Source organism: Lissotriton vulgaris, chromosome 12 (assembly GCF_964263255.1).
Source record: "Lissotriton vulgaris chromosome 12, aLisVul1.2, whole genome shotgun sequence".
Taxonomy (NCBI): Eukaryota; Metazoa; Chordata; class Amphibia; order Caudata; family Salamandridae; genus Lissotriton; species Lissotriton vulgaris.
Genome location: NC_141700.1, coordinates 443324005 through 443343628, shown reverse-complemented (window position 1 = coordinate 443343628; position 19624 = coordinate 443324005). Strand labels below are relative to the sequence as shown.

The 19624-nt window shown below is 31.7% G+C and overlaps 16 non-coding genes across 16 annotated transcripts; all 16 read left to right on the top strand.

The window, feature by feature from the left end:
• The first annotated feature begins 82 nt into the window (after positions 1 to 82).
• Positions 83 to 156, top strand: TRNAT-AGU (transfer RNA threonine (anticodon AGU)). Its single transcript has one exon. It is a non-coding gene; the product is annotated as a tRNA-Thr (tRNA).
• Positions 157 to 592: 436 nt separating this feature from the next.
• Positions 593 to 665, top strand: TRNAT-CGU (transfer RNA threonine (anticodon CGU)). Its single transcript has one exon. It is a non-coding gene; the product is annotated as a tRNA-Thr (tRNA).
• A 944-nt stretch (positions 666 to 1609) lies between these two features.
• TRNAT-CGU (transfer RNA threonine (anticodon CGU)) lies at positions 1610 to 1682 on the top strand. Its single transcript has one exon. It is a non-coding gene; the product is annotated as a tRNA-Thr (tRNA).
• A 944-nt stretch (positions 1683 to 2626) lies between these two features.
• On the top strand, positions 2627 to 2699 carry TRNAT-CGU (transfer RNA threonine (anticodon CGU)). The gene has a single exon. It is a non-coding gene; the product is annotated as a tRNA-Thr (tRNA).
• Positions 2700 to 4154: 1455 nt separating this feature from the next.
• Positions 4155 to 4228, top strand: TRNAT-AGU (transfer RNA threonine (anticodon AGU)). Its single transcript has one exon. It is a non-coding gene; the product is annotated as a tRNA-Thr (tRNA).
• Positions 4229 to 8814: 4586 nt separating this feature from the next.
• On the top strand, positions 8815 to 8887 carry TRNAT-CGU (transfer RNA threonine (anticodon CGU)). Its single transcript has one exon. It is a non-coding gene; the product is annotated as a tRNA-Thr (tRNA).
• Positions 8888 to 9322: 435 nt separating this feature from the next.
• On the top strand, positions 9323 to 9396 carry TRNAT-AGU (transfer RNA threonine (anticodon AGU)). Its single transcript has one exon. It is a non-coding gene; the product is annotated as a tRNA-Thr (tRNA).
• A 437-nt stretch (positions 9397 to 9833) lies between these two features.
• Positions 9834 to 9906, top strand: TRNAT-CGU (transfer RNA threonine (anticodon CGU)). The gene has a single exon. It is a non-coding gene; the product is annotated as a tRNA-Thr (tRNA).
• Positions 9907 to 10341: 435 nt separating this feature from the next.
• TRNAT-AGU (transfer RNA threonine (anticodon AGU)) lies at positions 10342 to 10415 on the top strand. The gene has a single exon. It is a non-coding gene; the product is annotated as a tRNA-Thr (tRNA).
• Positions 10416 to 11868: 1453 nt separating this feature from the next.
• TRNAT-CGU (transfer RNA threonine (anticodon CGU)) lies at positions 11869 to 11941 on the top strand. The gene has a single exon. It is a non-coding gene; the product is annotated as a tRNA-Thr (tRNA).
• Positions 11942 to 12376: 435 nt separating this feature from the next.
• On the top strand, positions 12377 to 12450 carry TRNAT-AGU (transfer RNA threonine (anticodon AGU)). Its single transcript has one exon. It is a non-coding gene; the product is annotated as a tRNA-Thr (tRNA).
• Positions 12451 to 12887: 437 nt separating this feature from the next.
• TRNAT-CGU (transfer RNA threonine (anticodon CGU)) lies at positions 12888 to 12960 on the top strand. Its single transcript has one exon. It is a non-coding gene; the product is annotated as a tRNA-Thr (tRNA).
• A 435-nt stretch (positions 12961 to 13395) lies between these two features.
• Positions 13396 to 13469, top strand: TRNAT-AGU (transfer RNA threonine (anticodon AGU)). The gene has a single exon. It is a non-coding gene; the product is annotated as a tRNA-Thr (tRNA).
• A 436-nt stretch (positions 13470 to 13905) lies between these two features.
• TRNAT-UGU (transfer RNA threonine (anticodon UGU)) lies at positions 13906 to 13978 on the top strand. The gene has a single exon. It is a non-coding gene; the product is annotated as a tRNA-Thr (tRNA).
• Positions 13979 to 18997: 5019 nt separating this feature from the next.
• TRNAT-CGU (transfer RNA threonine (anticodon CGU)) lies at positions 18998 to 19070 on the top strand. Its single transcript has one exon. It is a non-coding gene; the product is annotated as a tRNA-Thr (tRNA).
• A 435-nt stretch (positions 19071 to 19505) lies between these two features.
• Positions 19506 to 19579, top strand: TRNAN-AUU (transfer RNA asparagine (anticodon AUU)). The gene has a single exon. It is a non-coding gene; the product is annotated as a tRNA-Asn (tRNA).
• The last annotated feature ends 45 nt before the right edge of the window (positions 19580 to 19624 follow it).

Below are 19624 nucleotides of genomic sequence, written 5' to 3'. Positions count from 1 at the left end.
CTTAGAAAAGAATATGAAAGTGAAAAAGCAATATTCTCTTGAACAGCATAAAGAAAAGTGTTTCAAATTTAAGAATCAAGTGGGTGCTGTGGCTAAGCTGGTTAAAGCGCCTGTCTAGTAAACAGGAGATCCTGAGTTCAACTCTCAGCAGTGCCTTGCTTTTCTCATTGTTATATAACAAATCATTTTCATTAGGTCTTATTCCGATACAATTAAAATATAAAAGTCTGATTCATCTTACTGTTTAACAGATCATCTTTAACCTTATAAAAACCCAAGTATTTTCAAGATTATAGAATGAATACTGGTATTGCAAAATGAAAAAAATACATATCTATGAGAAAGACGTAGATGAAATGTCTTCCTAGATTGGAGCAATATTATTACCTTCATGAAAAAAATTGTAAAGAATTCAAGAAATTAAATTGGGTTTTATAAGAGTACCTGTTTATTAAAACATATTAATCCTTGCGTAGTGATTGAGTATCTTTTCGTGTTTAAGATTACAATACATATAAAGAAGAATTTATAGCAGAAAACACATTTTCATCATCAACAATAAATTATTTATGCATTTTTTACTATTACCGTTGGTGCTGTGGCTTAGTGGTTAAAGCTCCTGTCTCGTAAACAGGAAATCCTGAGTTCAAATCTCAGCAGCATTTAACTGTTTTCTCCATGCTTTCCGAGTAATTTTCATCAAACAAGTGTTGAATACAATTTAAGTATAAACATCTGGTTCTATGAACTTTAGAATGTTATCCTAAAAATTAAATAAAACACTTGGTATTGTGAAGATTTTTGTAGGAATGCATTGATTGAAATAGGGAAAAGAAAATCACAAAGAACAAGATACAGGTGAATGATCACTCTATTGTTGAATTCAACTAATCCATTCTTCAGCAAGGTATATTTTAAAATGATATGAATAGGGTAAACTTCATATTAGAGAGGTGTTTTTGAATAAGTGAAGAGTCTTCATTCATCTTAAGTTTATGAGTAGAGAAGTGTGTGAACTTAGAAAAGACTATGAAAGTGAAAAAGCAATATTCTCTTGAACAGCATAAAGAAAAGTGTTTCAAAATTAAGAGTCAAGTGGGTGCTGTGGCTTAGCTGGTTAAAGCGCCTGTTTAGTAAAAAGGAGAGCCTGAGTTCAACTCTCAGCAGCGCCTTGCTTTTCTCATTGTTATATAACAAATCATTTTCATTAGGTCTTATTCCGATACAATTAAAATATAAAAATCTGATTCATTTTACTGTTGAACAGATCATCTTAAACCTTATAAAAACCCAAGTATTTTCAAGATTATAGAATGAATACTGTTATTGCAAAATGAAAAAAATACATATCTATGAGAAAGACGTAGATGAAATTTCTACCTAGATTTGAGCAATATTAATAACTTCATGAAAAGAAATTGTAAAGAATTCAAGAAATGAAATTGGGTTTTATAAGAGTACCTGTTTATTAAAATATATGAATCCTTGCGTAGTGATTGAGTATATTTTCGTGTTTAAGATTACAATATATATAAAGGAGAATTTATAGCAGAAAACACATTTTCATCATCAACAATAAATTATTTATGCATTTTTTACTATTACCGTTGGTGCTGTGGCTTAGTGGTTAAAGCTCCTGTCTCGTAAACAGGAAATCCTGAGTTCAAATCTCAGCAGCATTTAACTGTTTTCTCCATGCTTTCCGAGTAATTTTCATCAAACAAGTGTTGAATACAATTTAAGTATAAACATCTGGTTCTATGAACTTTAGAATGTTATCCTAAAAATTAAATAAAACACTTGGTATTGTGAAGATTTTTGTAGGAATGCATTGATTGAAATAGGGAAAAGAAAATCACAAAGAACAAGATACAGGTGAATGATCACTCTATTGTTGAATTCAACTAATCCATTCTTCAGCAAGGTATATTTTAAAATGATATGAATAGGGTAAACTTCATATTAGAGAGGTGTTTTTGAATAAGTGAAGAGTCTTCATTCATCTTAAGTTTATGAGTAGAGAAGTGTGTGAACTTAGAAAAGACTATGAAAGTGAAAAAGCAATATTCTCTTGAACAGCATAAAGAAAAGTGTTTCAAAATTAAGAGTCAAGTGGGTGCTGTGGCTTAGCTGGTTAAAGCGCCTGTTTAGTAAAAAGGAGAGCCTGAGTTCAACTCTCAGCAGCGCCTTGCTTTTCTCATTGTTATATAACAAATCATTTTCATTAGGTCTTATTCCGATACAATTAAAATATAAAAATCTGATTCATTTTACTGTTGAACAGATCATCTTAAACCTTATAAAAACCCAAGTATTTTCAAGATTATAGAATGAATACTGTTATTGCAAAATGAAAAAAATACATATCTATGAGAAAGACGTAGATGAAATTTCTACCTAGATTTGAGCAATATTAATAACTTCATGAAAAGAAATTGTAAAGAATTCAAGAAATGAAATTGGGTTTTATAAGAGTACCTGTTTATTAAAATATATGAATCCTTGCGTAGTGATTGAGTATATTTTCGTGTTTAAGATTACAATATATATAAAGGAGAATTTATAGCAGAAAACACATTTTCATCATCAACAATGAATTATTTATGCCTTTCTTATTATTAATGTTGGTGCTGTGGCTTAGTGGTTAAAGCGCCTGTCTCGTAAACAAGACATCCTGAGTTCAAATCTCAGCAGCACCTAACCATTTTCTCCATGCTTTCCGAATAATTTACATCAAACAAATGTTGAATACAATTTAAGAATAAACATCTGGTTCTATGAACTTTAGAATAAGTTATCTTAAACATTAAATACAATGCTTGGTATTGTGAACATTTTTGTAGGAATGCATTGACTGAAATAGGGAAAAGAAAATGACAAAGAACAAGATAGAGGAGAATGATCACTCTATTGTTGAATTCAACTAATCCATTCTTCAGCAAGGTATATTTTAAAATGATATGAATAGGGTAAACTTCAAATTAGAGAGGTGTTTTTGAATAAGTGAAGAGTCTTCATTCATCTTAAGTGTTTGAGTAGAGAAGTGTGTGAACTTAGAAAAGAATATGAAAGTGAAAAAGCAATATTCTCTTGAACACCATAAAGAAAAGTGTTTCAACTTTAAGGGTCAAGTGGGTGCTGTGGCTTAGCTGGTTAAAGCGCCTGTATAGTAAACAGGAGATCCTGAGTTCATCTCTCAGCAGTGCCTTGCTTTTCTCATTGTTATATAACAAATCATTTTCATTAGGTCTTATTCCGATACAATTAAAATATAAAAGTCTGATTCATCTTACTGTTGAACAGATCACCTTTAACCTTATAAAAACCCAGGTATTTTCAAGATTATAGAATGAATACTGTTATTGCAAAATGAAAAAAAGTACATATCTATGAGAAAGACGTAGATGAAATGTCTACCAAGATTGGAGCAATATCATTACGTTCATGAAAAAAAATTGTAAAGAATTCAAGAAATGAAATTGGGTTTTATAAGAGTACCTGTTTATTAAAACATATGAATCCTTGCGTAGTGATTGAGTATCTTTTCGTGTTTAAGATTACAATACATATAAAGAAGAATTTATAGCAGAAAACACATTTCCATCATCAACAATAAATTATTTATGTATTTTTTACTATTACCGTTGGTGCTGTGGCTTAGTGGTTAAAGCTCCTATCGCGTAAACAGGAAATCCTGAGTTCAAATCTCAGCAGGATTTAACTGTTTTCTTCATGCTTTCCGAATAATTTTCATCAAACAAGTGTTGAATACAATTTAAGTATAAACATCTGGTTCTATGAACTTTAGAATAAGTTATCTTAAAAATTAAATAAAATACTTGGTATTGTGAAGATTTTTGTAGGAATGCATTGATTGAAATAGGGAAAAGAAAATGACAAAGAACAAGATAGAGGTGAATGATCACTCTATTGTTGAATTCAACTAATCCATTCTTCAGCAAGGTATATTTTAAAATGATAAGAATAGGGTAAACTTCAAATTAGAGAGGTGTTTTTGAATAAGTGAAGAGTCTTCATTCATCTTAAGTGTTTGAGTAGAGAAGTGTGTGAACTTAGAAAAGAATATGAAAGTGAAAAAGCAATATTCTCTTGAACACCATAAAGAAAAGTGTTTCAAATTTAAGAATCAAGTGGGTGCTGTGGCTTAGCTGGTTAAAGCGCCTGTCTAGTAAACAGGAGATCCTGAGTTCAACTCTCAGCAGTGCCTTGCTTTTCTCATTGTTATATAACAAATCATTTTTATTAGGTCTTATTCCGATACCATTAAAATATAAAAGTCTGATTCATCTTACTGTTGAACAGATCATCTCAAACCTTATAAAAACCCAAGTATTTTCAAGATTATAGAATGAATACTGTTATTGCAAAATGAAAAAAATACATATCTATGAGAAAGACGTAGATGAAATTTCTACCTAGATTTGAGCAATATTAATAACTTCATGAAAAGAAATTGTAAAGAATTCAAGAAATGAAATTGGGTTTTATAAGAGTACCTGTTTATTAAAATATATGAATCCTTGCGTAGTGATTGAGTATATTTTCATGTTTAAGATTACAATACATATAAAGAAGAATTTATAGCAGAAAACACATTTTCATCATCAACAATAAATTATTTATGCATTTTTTACTATTACCGTTGGTGCTGTGGCTTAGTGGTTAAAGCTCCTATCTCGTAAACAGGAAATCCTGAGTTCAAATCTCAGCAGCACCTAACCGTTTTCTCCATGCTTTCCGAATAATTTACATCAAACAAATGTTGAATACAATTTAAGAATAAACACCTTATCAGTCAAAATTCCATCCGTTGAACCTGGGCGTCCCCCAAGGCTCCTCGCTGAGTCCTACGCTGTTCAATCTGTACGTAAGGCCGCTAGCTGAGGTTGTCAAACAATGGGGTATGACCATGGTGTCATATGCCGATGACACCCAGCTAGCGGTCACGATCAGCGGGGATGCTGAAGTCGACGCTCCCAGGTTTCAACAAGGACTGAGGGCGGTCGCTAGCTGGATGACGCTCAATTGTCTCCAGCTAAACGCTAGTAAGACCGAGGTGATGGTATTTGGTAGACAACCGGAACTGTGGGGAGAGAGTTGGTGGCCGGAGGAGTTGGGTTCTGCTCCCATCCCAGTCGCCGAGCTTAAGAACCTCGGGGTCTGGTTGGACCCTTCCCTTACGTTTGCATGCCACACTAAACGCACGGCTGCTTGTTGCTTCGGCATCTTGCGTGGGCTCCGTCCTGTGCTAAAGTTCTTCGATGCCCCTACCCGGCAACTCATGATCCAAGCTACCGTCATCTCCAGGCTGGATTATGCGAGTTCTTTGCTGGCCGGGTTGAATGCAGCTGAGATCGGGCGCCTGCAACGGATCCAGAATGCCGCAGCGAGAGCGGTGGTAGGCCTTCCAAGATTCTGTCCTACCTCCAGCACCATACGAGCGCTGCATTGGCTTCCGGTGGCGCAGCGGATTCAGTTTAAGGTCCTCTGCGTCGCCTATAAGATCTTGAAGGGGTCCCCGGCAACGATCCTTACGACCCTCATGGCCAACTACATCCCAGCACGACCCTTAAGATCGGCAGACCTCGAATTGGCCGTGGTACCGCGCTTTAAACGAAGCAGGGCCGGTGGACGCTCATTTCGAGTGCGGGCCGCTGCTTTGTGGAACTCCTTACCCCCGGCAATTCGCGCTATGAGCGATTTGCTTTCTTTTCGTCGCGCCGTGAAAACATTTTTATTCCCTTAGTCATTTGCTTGTGCTGTTTTTATTTTAGTTGTGTTGTGTAGCTGCCTTGTCGGGCGCCAGGACGCTCCTTAGCTGGAGCATCTGTGCGCCAAATAAAAACCACATAACATAACATAACATAACATAACATAACATCTGGTTCTATGAACTTTAGAATAAGTTATCTTAAACATTAAATACAATGCTTGGTATTGTGAACATTTTTGTAGGAATGCATTGACTGAAATAGGGAAAAGAAAATGAGAAAGAACAAGATAGAGGTGAATGATCACTCTATTGTTGAATTCAACTAATCCATTCTTCAGCAAGGTATATTTTAAAATGATATGAATAGGGTAAACTTCAAATTAGAGAGGTGTTTTTGAATAAGTGAAGAGTCTTCATTCATCTTAAGTGTTTGAGTAGAGAAGTGTGTGAACTTAGAAAAGAATATGAAAGTGAAAAAGCAATATTCTCTTGAACACCATAAAGAAAAGTGTTTCAAATTTAAGAATCAAGTGGGTGATGTGGCTTAGCTGGTTAAAGCGCCTGTCTAGTAAACAGGAGATCCTGAGTTCATCTCTCAGCAGTGCCTTGCATTTTCTCATTGTTATATAACAAATCATTTTCATTAGGTCTTATTCCGATACAATTTAAATATAAAAGTCTGATTCATCTTACTGTTGAACAGATCATCTTTAACCTTATAAAAACCCAAGTATTTTCAAGATTATAGAATGAATACTGTTATTGCAAAATGAAAAAAATACATATCTATGAGAAAGATGTAGATGAAATGTCTACCAAGATTGGAGCAATATCATTACGTTCATGAAAAAAAATTGTAAAGAATTCAAGAAATGAAATTGGGTTTTATAAGAGTACCTGTTTATTAAAACATATGAATCCTTGCGTAGTGATTGAGTATGTTTTCGTGTTTAAGATTACAATACATATAAAGAAGAATTTATAGCAGGAAGCACATTTTCATCATCAACAATAAATTATGTATGCATTTCTTACTATTAACGTTGGTGCTGTGGCTTAGTGGTTAAAGCACCTGTCTCGTAAACAGGAAATCCTGAGTTCAAATCTCAACAGCACCTAACTGTTTTCTCCATGCTTTCCGAATAATTTTCATCAAACAAATGTTGAATACAATTTAAGAATAAACATCTGGTTCTATGAACTTCAGAATAAGTTATCTTAAAAATGAAATAAAATGCTTGGTATTGTGAAGATTTTTGTAGGAATGCATTGACTGAAATAGGGAAAAGAAAATGACAAAGAACAAGATAGAGGTGAATGATCACTCTATTGTGGAATTCAACAAATCCATTCTTCAGCAAGGAATATTTTAAAATGATATGAATAGGGTAAACTTCAAATTAGAGAGGTGTTTTTGAATAAGTGAAGAGTCTTCATTCATCTTAAGTGTTTGAGTAGAGAAGTGTGTGAACTTAGAAAAGAATATGAAAGTGAAAAAGCAATATTCTCTTGAACACCATAAAGAAAAGTGTTTCAAATTTAAGAATCAAGTTGGTGCTGTGGCTTAGCTGGGTAAAGCGCCTGCCTAGTAAACAGGAGGTCCTGAGTTCAAATTTCAGCAGCGCCTTGCTTTTCTCATTGTAATATATAACAAATCATTTTCATTAGGTCTTTTTCCGATACAATTAAAATATAAAAGTCTGATTCATCTTACTGATGAACAGATCATCTTTAACCTTATAAAAACCCAAGTATTTTCAAGATTATAGAATGAATAATGTTATTGCAAAATGAAAAAAATACATATCTATGAGAAAGACGTAGATGAAATGTCTACCTAGATTGGAGCAATATTATTACATTCATGAAAAAAAATTGTAAAGAATTCAAGAAATGAAATTGGGTTTTATAAGAGTACCTGTTTATTAAAACATATTAATACTTGCGTAGTGATTGAGTATGTTTTCCTGTTTAAGATTACAATACATATAAAGAAGAATTTATAGCAGGAAACACATTTTCATCATCAACAATGAATAATTTATGCATTTCTTACTGTTAACGTTGGTGCTGTGGCTTAGTGGTTAAAGCGCCTGTCTCGTAAAAGGGAAATCCTGAGTTCAAATCTCAGAAGAACCTAACTGTTTTCTCCATGCTTTCCGAATAATTTACATCAAACAAATGTTGAATACAATTTAAGAATAAACATCTGGTTCTATGAACTTTAGAATAAGGTATCTTAAACATTAAATAAAATGCTTGGTATTGTGAAGATTTTTGTAGGAATGCATTGACTGAAATAGGGAAAAGAAAATGACAAAGAACAAGATAGAGGTGAATGATCACTCTATTGTTGAATTCAACTAATCCATTCTTCAGCAAGGTATATTTTAAAATGATATGAATAGGGTAAACTTCAAATTAGAGAGGTGTTTTTGAATAAGTGAAGAGTCTTCATTCATCTTAAGTGTTTGAGTAGAGAAGTGTGTGAACTTAGAAAAGAATATGAAAGTGAAAAAGCAATATTCTTTTGAACACCATAAAGAAAAGTGTTTCAAAATAAAGAATCAAGTGGGTGCTGTGGCTTAGCTGGTTAAAGCGCCTGTCTACAGGAGATCCTGAGTTCAACTCTCAGCAGTGCCTTGCTTTTCTCATTGTTATATAACAAATCATTTTCATTTGGTCTTATTCCGATACAATTAAAATATAAAAGTCTGATTCATCTTACTGTTGAACAGATCATCTTTAACCTTATAAAAACCCAAGTATTTTCAAGATTATAGAATGAATACTGTTATTGCAAAATGAAAAAAATACATATCTATGAGAAAGACGTAGATGAAATGTCTACCTAGATTGGAGCAATATTATTACCTTCATGAAAAAAAATTGTAATGAATTCAAGAAATGAAATTGGGTTTTATAGGAGTACCTGTTTATTAAAACATATTAATCCTTGCGTAGTGATTGAGTATCTTTTCGTGTTTCAGATTACAATACATATAAAGAAGAATTTATAGCAGAAAACACATTTTCATCATTAACAATAAATTCTTTATGCATTTTTTACTATTGCTGTTGGTGCTGTGGCTTAGTGGTTAAAGCTCCTGTCTCGTAAACAGGAAATCCTGAGTTCAATTCTCAGCAGCATTTAACTGTTTTCTCCATGCTTTCCGAATAATTTTCATCAAACAAGTGTTGAATACAATTTAAGTATAAACATCTGGTTCTATGAACTTTAGAATAAGTTATCTTAAAAATTAAATAAAATGCTTGGTATTGTGAAGATGTTTGTAGGAATGCATTGACTGAAATAGGGAAAAGAAAATGACAAAGAACAAGATAGAGGTGAATGATCACTCTATTGTTGAATTCAACTAATCCATTCTTTAGCAAGGTATATTTTAAAATGATATGAATAGGGTAAACTTCAAATTAGAGAGGTGTTTTTGAATAAGTGAAGAGTCTTCATTCATCTTAAGTGTTTGAGTAGAGAAGTGTGTGAACTTAGAAAAGAATATGAAAGTGAAAAAGCAATATTCTCTTAAACACCATAAAGAAAAGTGTTTCAAACTTAAGAATCAAGTGGGTGCTGTGGCTTAGCTGGTTAAAGCGCCTGTCTAGTAAACAGGAGATCCTGAGTTCAACTCTCAGCAGTGCCTTGCTTTTCTCATTGTTATATAACAAATCATTTTTATTAGGTCTTATTCCGATACCATTAAAATATAAAAGTCTGATTCATCTTACTGTTGAACAGATCATCTTTAACCTTATAAAAACCCAAGTATTTTCAAGATTATAGAATGAATACTGTTATTGCAAAATGAAAAAAATACATATCTATGAGAAAGACGTAGATGAAATGTCTACCAAGATTGGAGCAATATCATTACGTTCATGAAAAAAAATTGTAAAGAATTCAAGAAATGAAATTGGGTTTTATAAGAGTACCTGTTTATTAAAACATATGAATCCTTGCGTTGTGATTGAGTATGTTTTCGTGTTTAAGATTACAATACATATAAAGAAGAATTTATAGCAGGAAGCACATTTTCATCATCAACAATAAATTATGTATGCATTTCTTACTATTAACGTTGGTGCTGTGGCTTAGTGGTTAAAGCGCCTGTCTCGTAAACAGGAAATCCTGAGTTCAAATCTCAACAGCACCTAACTGTTTTCTCCATGCTTTCCGAATAATTTTCATCAAACAAATGTTGAATACAATTTAAGAATAAACATCTGGTTCTATGAACTTCAGAATAAGTTATCTTAAAAATGAAATAAAATGCTTGGTATTGTGAAGATTTTTGTAGGAATGCATTGACTGAAATAGGGAAAAGAAAATGACAAAGAACAAGATAGAGGTGAATGATCACTCTATTGTGGAATTCAACAAATCCATTCTTCAGCAAGGAATATTTTAAAATGATATGAATAGGGTAAACTTCAAATTAGAGAGGTGTTTTTGAATAAGTGAAGAGTCTTCATTCATCTTAAGTGTTTGAGTAGAGAAGTGTGTGAACTTAGAAAAGAATATGAAAGTGAAAAAGCAATATTCTCTTGAACACCATAGAGAAAAGTGTTTCAAATTTAAGAATCAAGTTGGTGCTGTGGCTTAGCTGGGTAAAGCTCCTGTCTAGTAAACAGGAGGTCCTGAGTTCAAATCTCAGCAGCGCCTTGCTTTTCTCATTGTAATATATAACAAATCATTTTCATTAGTTCTTTTTCCGATACAATTAAAATATAAAAGTCTGATTCATCTTACTGATGAACAGATCATCTTTAACCTTATAAAAACCCAAGTATTTTCAAGATTATAGAATGAATAATGTTATTGCAAAATGAAAAAAATACATATCTATGAGAAAGACGTAGATGAAATGTCTACCTAGATTGGAGCAATATTATTACATTCATGAAAAAAAATTGTAAAGAATTCAAGAAATGAAATTGGGTTTTATAAGAGTACCTGTTTATTAAAACATATTAATACTTGCGTAGTGATTGAGTATGTTTTCCTGTTTAAGATTACAATACATATAAAGAAGAATTTATAGCAGGAAACACATTTTCATCATCAACAATGAATAATTTATGCATTTCTTACTGTTAACGTTGGTGCTGTGGCTTAGTGGTTAAAGCGCCTGTCTCGTAAAAGGGAAATCCTGAGTTCAAATCTCAGAAGAACCTAACTGTTTTCTCCATGCTTTCCGAATAATTTACATCAAACAAATGTTGAATACAATTTAAGAATGAACATCTGGTTCTATGAACTTTAGAATAAGGTATCTTAAACATTAAATAAAATGCTTGGTATTGTGAAGATTTTTGTAGGAATGCATTGACTGAAATAGGGAAAAGAAAATGACAAAGAACAAGATAGAGGTGAATGATCACTCTATTGTTGAATTCAACTAATCCATTCTTCAGCAAGGTATATTTTAAAATGATATGAATAGGGTAAACTTCAAATTAGAGAGGTGTTTTTGAATAAGTGAAGAGTCTTCATTCATCTTAAGTGTTTGAGTAGAGAAGTGTGTGAACTTAGAAAAGAATATGAAAGTGAAAAAGCAATATTCTTTTGAACACCATAAAGAAAAGTGTTTCAAAATAAAGATTCAAGTGGGTGCTGTGGCTTAGCTGGTTAAAGCGCCTGTCTACAGGAGATCCTGAGTTCAACTCTCAGCAGTGCCTTGCTTTTCTCATTGTTATATAACAAATCATTTTCATTTGGTCTTATTCCGATACAATTAAAATATAAAAGTCTGATTCATCTTACTGTTGAACAGATCATCTTTAACCTTATAAAAACCCAAGTATTTTCAAGATTATAGAATGAATACTGTTATTGCAAAATGAAAAAAATACATATCTATGAGAAAGACGTAGATGAAATGTCTACCTAGATTGGAGCAATATTATTACCTTCATGAAAAAAAATTGTAATGAATTCAAGAAATGAAATTGGGTTTTATAGGAGTACCTGTTTATTAAAACATATTAATCCTTGCGTAGTGATTGAGTATCTTTTCGTGTTTCAGATTACAATACATATAAAGAAGAATTTATAGCAGAAAACACATTTTCATCATTAACAATAAATTCTTTATGCATTTTTTACTATTGCTGTTGGTGCTGTGGCTTAGTGGTTAAAGCTCCTGTCTCGTAAACAGGAAATCCTGAGTTCAATTCTCAGCAGCATTTAACTGTTTTCTCCATGCTTTCCGAATAATTTTCATCAAACAAGTGTTGAATACAATTTAAGTATAAACATCTGGTTCTATGAACTTTAGAATAAGTTATCTTAAAAATTAAATAAAATGCTTGGTATTGTGAAGATGTTTGTAGGAATGCATTGACTGAAATAGGGAAAAGAAAATGACAAAGAACAAGATAGAGGTGAATGATCACTCTATTGTTGAATTCAACGAATCCATTCTTCAGCAAGGTATATTTTAAAATGATATGAATAGGGTAAACTTCAAATTAGAGAGGTGTTTTTGAATAAGTGAAGAGTCTTCATTCATCTTAAGTGTTTGAGTAGAGAAGTGTGTGAACTTAGAAAAGAATATGAAAGTGAAAAAGCAATATTCTCTTAAACACCATAAAGAAAAGTGTTTCAAACTTAAGAATCAAGTGGGTGCTGTGGCTTAGCTGGTTAAAGCGCCTGTCTAGTAAACAGGAGATCCTGAGTTCAACTCTCAGCAGTGCCTTGCTTTTCTCATTGTTATATAACAAATCATTTTTATTAGGTCTTATTCCGATACCATTAAAATATAAAAGTCTGATTCATCTTACTGTTGAACAGATCATCTTAAACCTTATAAAAACACAAGTATTTTCAAGATTATAGAATGAATACTGTTATTGCCAAATGAAAAAAATACATATCTATGAGAAAGACGTAGATGAAATTTCTACCTAGATTTGAGCAATATTAATACCTTCATTATTTTTTTTTTTAAAGGATTCAAGAAATGAAATTGAGTTTTATAAGAGTGCCTGCTTATTAAAACATATTAATACTTGCGTAGTGATTGAGTATGTTTTCGTGTTTAAGATTACAATACATATAAAGAAGAATTTATAGCAGGAAACACATTTTCATCATCAACAATAAATTATGTATGCATTTCTTACTATTAACGTTGGTGCTGTGGCTTAGTGGTTAAAGTGCCTGTCTCGTAAACAGGAAATCCTGAGTTCAAATCTCAGCAGCACCTAACTGTTTTCTCCATGCTTTCTGAATAATTTTCATCAAACAAATGTTGAATACAATTTAAGTATAAACATCTGGTTCTATGAACTTTAGAATAAGTTATCTTAAAAATTAAATAAAATATTTGGTATTGTGAAGATTTTTGTAGGAATGCATTGATTGAAATAGGGGTAAGAAAATGACAAAGAACAAGATAGAGGTGAATGTTCACTCTATTGTTGAATTCAACTAATCCATTCTTCAGCAAGGTATATTTTAAAATGATATGAATAGGGTAAACTTCAAATTAGAGAGGCGTTTTTGAATAAGTGAAGAGTCTTCATTCATCTTAAGTGTTTGAGTAGAGAAGTGTGTGAACTTAGAAAAGAATATGAAAGTGAAAAAGCAATATTCTCTTGAACACCATAAAGAAAAGTGTTTCGAATGTAAGAATCCAGTGGGTGCTGTGGCTTAGCTGGTTAAAGCGCCTGTCTAGTAAACAGGAGATCCTGAGTTCAACTCTCAGCAGTGCCTTGCTTTTCTCATTGTTATATAACAAATCATTTTCATTAGGTCTTATTCCGATACAATTAAAATATAAAAGTCTGATTCATCTTACTGATGAACAGATCATCTTTAACCTTATAAAAACCCAAGTATTTTCAAGATTATAGAATGAATAATGTTATTGCAAAATGAAAAAAATACATATCTATGAGAAAGACGTAGATGAAATGTCTACCTAGATTGGAGCAATATTATTACATTCATGAAAAAAATTGTAAAGAATTCAAGAAATGAAATTGGGTTTTATAAGAGTACCTGTTTATTAAAACATATTAATACTTGCGTAGTGATTGAGTATGTTTTCCTGTTTAAGATTACAATACATATAAAGAAGAATTTATAGCAGGAAACACATTTTCATCATCAACAATGAATAATTTATGCATTTCTTACTGTTAACGTTGGTGCTGTGGCTTAGTGGTTAAAGCGCCTGTCTTGTAAACAGGAAATTCTGAGTTCAAATCTCAGCAGAACCTAACTGTTTTCTCCATGCTTTCCGAATAATTTACATCAAACAAATGTTGAATACAATTTAAGAATAAACATCTGGTTCTATGAACTTTAGAATAAGGTATCTTAAACATTAAATAAAATGCTTGGTATTGTGAAGATTTTTGTAGGAATGCATTGACTGAAATAGGGAAAAGAAAATGACAAAGAACAAGATAGAGGTGAATGATCACTCTATTGTTGAATTCAACTAATCCATTCTTCAGCAAGGTATATTTTAAAATGATATGAATAGGGTAAACTTCAAATTAGAGAGGTGTTTTTGAATAAGTGAAGAGTCTTCATTCATCTTAAGTGTTTGAGTAGAGAAGTGTGTGAACTTAGAAAAGAATATGAAAGTGAAAAAGCAATATTCTCTTGAACACCATCAAGAAAAGTGTTTCAAATTTAAGAATCAAGTGGGTGCTGTGGCTTAGCTGGTTAAAGCGCCTGTCTAGTAAACAGGAGATCCTGAGTTCCTCTCTCAGCAGTGCCTTGCATTTTCTCATTGTTATATAACAAATCATTTTCATTAGGCCTTATTCCGATACAATTAAAATATAAAAGTCTGATTCATCTTACTGTTGAACAGATCACCTTTAACCTTATAAAAACCCAGGTATTTTCAAGATTATAGAATTAATACTGTTATTGCAAAATGAAAAAAAGTACATATCTATGAGAAAGACGTAGATGAAATGCCTACCAAGATTGGAGCAATATTATTACCTTCATGAAAAAAAATTGTAAAGAATTCAAGAAATGAAATTGGATTTTATAAGAGTACCTGTTTATTAAAATATATGAATCCTTGCGTAGTGATTGAGTATCTTTTCGTGTTTAAGATTACAATACATATAAAGAAGAATTTATAGCAGAAAACACATTTTCATCATCAACAATAAATTATTTATGCATTTTTTAATTTTACCGTTGGTGCTGTGGCTTAGTGGTTAAAGCTCCTATCTCGTAAACAGGAAATCCTGAGTTCAAATCTCAGCAGCATTTAACTGTTTTCTTCATGCTTTCCGAATAATTTTCATCAAACAAGTGATGAATACAATTCAAGTATAAACATCTGGTTCTATGAACTTTAGAATAAGTTATCTTAAAAATTAAATAAAATACTTGGTATTGTGAAGATTTTTGTAGGAATGCATTGATTGAAATAGGGAAAAGAAAATGACAAAGAACAAGATAGAGGTGAATGATCACTCTATTGTTGAATTCAACTAATCCATTCTTCAGCAAGGTATATTTTAAAATGATATGAATAGGGTAAACTTCAAATTAGAGAGGTGTTTTTGAATAAGTGAAGAGTCTTCATTCATCTTAAGTGTTTGAGTAGAGAAGTGTGTGAACTTAGAAAAGAATATGAAAGTGAAAAAGCAATATTCGCTTGAACACTATAAAGAAAAGTGTTTCAAATTTAAGAATCAAGTGGGTGCTGTGGCTTAGCTGGTTAAAGCGCCTCTCTAGTAAACAGGAGATCCTGAGTTCAACTCACAGCAGTGCATTGCTTTTCTCATTGTTATATAACAAATCATTTTCATTAGGTCTTATTCCGATACAATTAAAATATAAAAGTCTGATTCATCTTACTGTTGAACAGATCATCTTAAACCTTATAAAAACACAAGTATTTTCAAGATTATAGAATGAATACTGTTATTGCAAAATGAAAAAAATACATATCTATGAGAAAGACGTAGATGAAATGTCTACCTAGATTGGAGCAATATTATTACCTTCATGAAAAAAAATTGTAAAGAATTCAAGAAATGAAATTGGGTTTTATAAGAGTACCTGTTTATTAAAACATATGAATCCTTGCGTAGTGATTGAGTATCTTTTCGTGTTTAAGATTACAATACATATAAAGAAGAATTTATTGCAGAAAACACATTTTCATCATCAACAATAAATTATTTATGCATTTTTTACTATTACCGTTGGTGCTGTGGCTTAGCGGTTAAAGCTCCTGTCTCGTAAACAGGAAATCCTGAATTCAAATCTCAGCAGCATTTAACTGTTTTCTCCATGCTTTCCGAATAATTTTCATCAAACAAGTGTTGAATACAATTTAAGTATAAACATCTGGTTCTATGAACTTTAGAATGTTATCCTAAAAATTAAATAAAACACTTGGTATTGTGAAGATTTTTGTAGGAATGCATTGATTGAAATAGGGAAAAGAAAATGACAAAGAACAAGATACAGGTGAATGATCACTCTATTGTTGAATTCAACTAATCCATTCTTCAGCAAGGTATATTTTAAAATGATATGAATAGGGTAAACTTCAAATTAGAGAGGTGTTTTTGAATAAGTGAAGAGTCTTCATTCATCTTAAGTTTATGAGTAGAGAAGTGTGTGAACTTAGAAAAGACTATGAAAGTGAAAAAGCAATATTCTCTTGAACAGCATAAAGAAAAGTGTTTCAAAATTAAGAGTCAAGTGGGTGCTGTGGCTAAGCTGGTTAAAGCGCCTGTTTAGTAAAAAGGAGATCCTGAGTTCAGCTCTCAGCAGCGCCTTGCTTTTCTCATTGTTATATAACAAATCATTTTCATTAGGTCTTATTCCGATACAATTAAAATATAAAAATCTGATTCATTTTACTGTTGAACAGATCATCTTAAACCTTATAAAAACCCAAGTATTTTCAAGATTATAGAATGAATACTGTTATTGCAAAATGAAAAAAATACATATCTATGAGAAAGACGTAGATGAAATTTCTACCTAGATTTGAGCAATATTAATAACTTCATGAAAAGAAATTGTAAAGAATTCAAGAAATGAAATTGGGTTTTATAAGAGTACCTGTTTATTAAAATATATGAATCCTTGCGTAGTGATTGAGTATATTTTCGTGTTTAAGATTACAATACATATAAAGGAGAATTTATAGCAGAAAACACATTTTCATCATCAACAATAAATTATTTATGCATTTTTTACTATTACCGTTGGTGCTGTGGCTTAGTGGTTAAAGCTCCTATCTCGTAAACAGGAAATCCTGAGTTCAAATCTCAGCAGCACCTAACCATTTTCTCCATGCTTTCCGAATAATTTACATCAAACAAATGTTGAATACAATTTAAGAATAAACATCTGGTTCTATGAACTTTAGAATAAGTTATCTTAAACATTAAATACAATGCTTGGTATTGTGAACATTTTTGTAGGAATGCATTGACTGAAATAGGGAAAAGAAAATGACAAAGAACAAGATAGAGGAGAATGATCACTCTATTGTTGAATTCAACTAATCCATTCTTCAGCAAGGTATATTTTAAAATGATATGAATAGGGTAACCTTCAAATTAGAGAGGTGTTTTTGAATAAGTGAAGAGTCTTCATTCATCTTAAGTGTTTGAGTAGAGAAGTGTGTGAACTTAGAAAAGAATATGAAAGTGAAAAAGCAATATTCTCTTGAACACCATAAAGAAAAGTGTTTCAACTTTAAGGGTCAAATGGGTGCTGTGGCTTAGCTGGTTAAAGCGCCTGTATAGTAAACAGGAGATCCTGAGTTCATCTCTCAGCAGTGCCTTGCTTTTCTCATTGTTATATAACAAATCATTTTCATTAGGTCTTATTCCGATACAATTAAAATATAAAAGTCTGATTCATCTTACTGTTGAACAGATCACCTTTAACCTTATAAAAACCCAGGTATTTTCAAGATTATAGAATGAATACTGTTATTGCAAAATGAAAAAAAGTACATATCTATGAGAAAGACGTAGATGAAATGTCTACCAAGATTGGAGCAATATCATTACGTTCATGAAAAAAAATTGTAAAGAATTCAAGAAATGAAATTGGGTTTTATAAGAGTACCTGTTTATTAAAACATATGAATCCTTGCGTAGTGATTGAGTATCTTTTCGTGTTTAAGATTACAATACATATAAAGAAGAATTTATAGCAGAAAACACATTTTCATCATCAACAATAAATTATTTATGTATTTTTTACTATTACCGTTGGTGCTGTGGCTTAGTGGTTAAAGCTCCTATCTCGTAAACAGGAAATCCTGAGTTCAAATCTCAGCAGGATTTAACTGTTTTCTTCATGCTTTCCGAATAATTTTCATCAAACAAGTGTTGAATACAATTTAAGTATAAACATCTGGTTCTATGAACTTTAGAATAAGTTATCTTAAAAATTAAATAAAATACTTGGTATTGTGAAGATTTTTGTAGGAATGCATTGATTGAAATAGGGAAAAGAAAATGACAAAGAACAAGATAGAGGTGAATGATCGCTCTATTGTTGAATTCAACTAATCCATTCTTCAGCAAGGTATATTTTAAAATGATATGAATAGGGTAAACTTCAAATTAGAGAGGTGTTTTTGAATAAGTGAAGAGTCTTCATTCATCTTAAGTGTTTGAGTAGAGAAGTGTGTGAACTTAGAAAAGAATATGAAAGTGAAAAAGCAATATTCTCTTGAACACCATAAAGAAAAGTGTTTCAAAATAAAGAATCAAGTGGGTGCTGTGGCTTAGCTGGTTAAAGCGCCTGTCTACAGGAGATCCTGAGTTCAACTCTCAGCAGTGCCTTGCTTTTCTCATTGTTATATAACAAATCATTTTCATTAGGTCTTATTCCGATACAATTAAAATATAAAAGTCTGATTCATCTTACTGTTGAACAGATCATCTTTAACCTTATAAAAACCCAAGTATTTTCAAGATTATAGAATGAATACTGTTATTGCAAAATGAAAAAAATACATATCTATGAGAAAGACGTAGATGAAATGTCTACCTAGATTGGAGCAATATTATTACCTTCATGAAAAAAAAATTGTAATGAATTCAAGAAATGAAATTGGGTTTTATAGGAGTACCTGTTTATTAAAACATATTAATCCTTGCGTAGTGATTGAGTATCTGTTCGTGTTTAAGATAACAATACATGTAAAGAAGAATTTATAGCAGAAAACACATTTTCATCATTAACAATAAATTCTTTATGCATTTTTTACTATTACTGTTGGTGCTGTGGCTTAGTGGTTAAAGCTCCTGTCTCGTAAACAGGAAATCCTGAGTTCAATTCTCAGCAGCATTTAACTGTTTTCTCCATGCTTTCCGAATAATTTTCATCAAACAAGTGTTGAATACAATTTAAGTATAAACATCTGGTTCTATGAACTTTAGAATAAGTTATCTTAAAAATTAAATAAAATGCTTGGTATTGTGAAGATTTTTGTAGGAATGCATTGACTGAAATAGGGAAAAGAAAATGACAAAGAACAAGATAGAGGTGAATGATCACTTTATTGTTGAATTCAACTAATCCATTCTTCAGCAAGGTATATTTTAAAATGATAAGAATAGGGTAAACTTCAAATTAGAGAGGTGTTTTTGAATAAGTGAAGAGTCTTCATTCATCTTAAGTGTTTGAGTAGAGAAGTGTGTGAACTTAGAAAAGAATATGAAAGTGAAAAAGCAATATTCTCTTGAACACCATAAAGAAAAGTGTTTCAAATTTAAGAATCAAGTGGGTGCTGTGGCTTAGCTGGTTAAAGCGCCTGTCTATTAAACAGGAGATCCTGAGTTCAACTCTCAGCAGTGCCTTGCTTTTCTCATTGTTATATAACAAATCATTTTTATTAGGTCTTA